Here is a 2,786-nt window from a genome sequence, read left to right as displayed (position 1 = left end):
ATTCATTTCAAGACATCCAGCACTTCCTCCTCTGCAATATGGACATTTTTCAAAATGTCACCATCTATTTCCCTACAGACTATATCTTCCATATCCTTTTAACAGTAAACACTGATACAAAATACTCGTTTAGTATCTCTCCCAACTCCTGCGGCTCCACACAAAGGTCGGCCTTGCTGATCTTTGAGCAGCCCTATTCTCTCCCTAGTTACCCTTTTGTTCTTAATGTATTTGTAAAACGCTTTGGATTCTCCTTAACTCTATTGCCAAAGCTATCTCATGTCCTCTTTTTGCCTTAAGTATACTCCTACTGCCTTTATATTCTTCTCAGGATTCACTTGATCTATCTATACCTGACAAATGCTTCCTTATTTTTCTTAACCAAAATCTCAATGTCTCTAGTCATCTGGTTTTCTCTACACCTACCATCCTTTCCTTTCACCCTGACAGGAATATACTTTCTCTGGACTCTCGTTATCTTATTTCTGAAGGCTTCCCATTTTCCAGCCGTCCCTTTACCTGCGAAAATCTGCTCCCAATCAGCTTTTGAAAGTTCTTGTCTAATACCGTCAAAATTGGCCTTCCTCCAATTTAGAACTTCAATTTTTAGATCTAGTCTATCCTTTTCCATACTATTTTAAAACTAATAGAATTATAATCGCTGGCCCCAAAGTGCTCCCTCACTGACACCTCAGTCAGCTGCTCTATCTTAGTTCCCAAGAGTAGGTCAGGTTTTACACCTTCTCAAGTAGGTACATCCACATACTGAATCAGAAAATCCATTAATAGTTACTGCCTATGCAAATACAACTAATTCTTAACTCACTGCAGAAACCTCACAACAATCCCACAATATTCAAAAAGTCAACTTTTGAGAGTCATCTTCTCAAAAGCTACAAATTGAAGCCGATCATTGCCACTGGGCTATATTTGTTAACCCAGTGACTTCTTACAGGATTTTCTTTTCAGAAGCTGTGTTCAATATTTATGAAGTTTCATTCACTATCCAGGTACTATTTCTTGTAATCCTCAGCATCTTGTCAATTACTTTAATTAAATTAATGGTTGTCTGGTAATGAGTTGACATTTTTATTTATCCTTGCGTCTATATGTTTCTAAAGTAACAAGCTCCAACACTCACGATGCGGACAAAAACACGCTCCTGTCATCTGGACTGGCAACCCTACCCTTTGGTGGTTCTTATTTTTAACTGGTCATGCAACCTCCGCTACTTGAAGTTTTACAATCCATATTGACTGTGTAGCTCATGGCTGGTAATTGAACTTGTCTTAGACATGAAATCTGCTGCAAAGTAATAATTTCAGACTTTTCACTACACCCCAAGAGTCCATTTAAATCAGTCCTGATGAATCTTTCAGTATTCCTCTGCATCTTGCATGGCATCTGACTCCTGCCATAGCCAAAAAAGCTTTTACTGTGGTGACTTACAGCTGTCCACGATCTTCTCTTATGGCCTTTTAGTTACTCTGGTAACAGCTTTTGTTGCTTCTAATTGTGCACAATACTTGTCTCTGTTCTCCTGCGCATTATTTCTCTCAAAAATATAAAAGCATGTTTGTTCGAGCCTAATTTGCCCTTTTGCCAACCATCAATTTTGCTCTTATTGTAAATGCAGCACATTTCATAAGAAAGCACCCAAGAGTGGAGTTTTGTGTTTATTTCTGTACCATTTTGGCATACTGAAGTAAAATCATTGCTGATATAGATCATAGAATCCCTACAGTGTGGAAACAGGCTCTTCGGCCCAACAAGTCCACATTGACCTTCTGAAGAGTAACCCACCCAGACTCATTCCCTGAATCTATTACTCTACATTTACTCCTAACTAATGCACCTAACCAATCCCTGAACACTACGGCAATTTAGCATATCCACTTTACCTAATCTGCACATCTTTGGACTGTGCGAGGAAACTTGAGCACCTGGAGGAAACCCATGCAGACATGGGGAGAATATGCAAACTCCACACAGATAGTCACCCAAGGCTGGAATCAAACCTAGGCCCCTGGCGCTGTGAGGCAGCAGTGCTAATCACTAAGCCACTGTGCCACCCAATGTAGATAAATTAAAAATATGCGACCAATACAGTCTCTTCCTTACAGCTTTCATGGTCCCACATGAAGTGGCTGTTGCTTGGGAAACTCTCGCAAAACTCATCCATTACAGTTCCAATAGAATGTCATTGACTCGAGATGCTGGTTTTGTCTCTCTCTCTCTCTCTACACCAGTTTCTAGCATTTACTGTTTATTATTTCAGATTTCCAAATCTGCAGTATTTCATTTTTAAGTACAGACACCTGACAACTCTGTTTGCATTAGAGCAACCTTTTGAGCTTACTTTTGTACTAGATTACTAGACATTCTCTTCTTTGCATCTTAACCTTCAATATCCCAAGTCAAAAAAATTTATCAATCGCAGTTGAACAAGCAAGGCCCAGTGCAACTCTAAGCTCCCAAAGGCCACCCTTACAACAATACAGCCTTCCATGTAAGGTTAATGCAATTGATCACCACAGCATGAACAAATACTGGGAGTTCCATGGAAAAATACAGCCACATGTATAATTCTAACCTCACTGTCATTGATCAATTTAACCTGGGAGTACAGCAACACTTTATATTTGAACAAGGAGCATGCATAGCCGACATTAATTCTTGTTGCCAGGTACTTTCCAGAGGACCATAATAAGAGGGAATAAGAGGGAACAGATATGAGATTTCAAATAATTAGTTTGAAACAATGATAAAAGTAACACCACAAACAA

The sequence above is a fragment of the Chiloscyllium punctatum genome, chromosome 3 (genome assembly GCF_047496795.1).
Source record: "Chiloscyllium punctatum isolate Juve2018m chromosome 3, sChiPun1.3, whole genome shotgun sequence".
Taxonomy (NCBI): Eukaryota; Metazoa; Chordata; class Chondrichthyes; order Orectolobiformes; family Hemiscylliidae; genus Chiloscyllium; species Chiloscyllium punctatum.
This window is presented reverse-complemented; position numbering follows the sequence as displayed.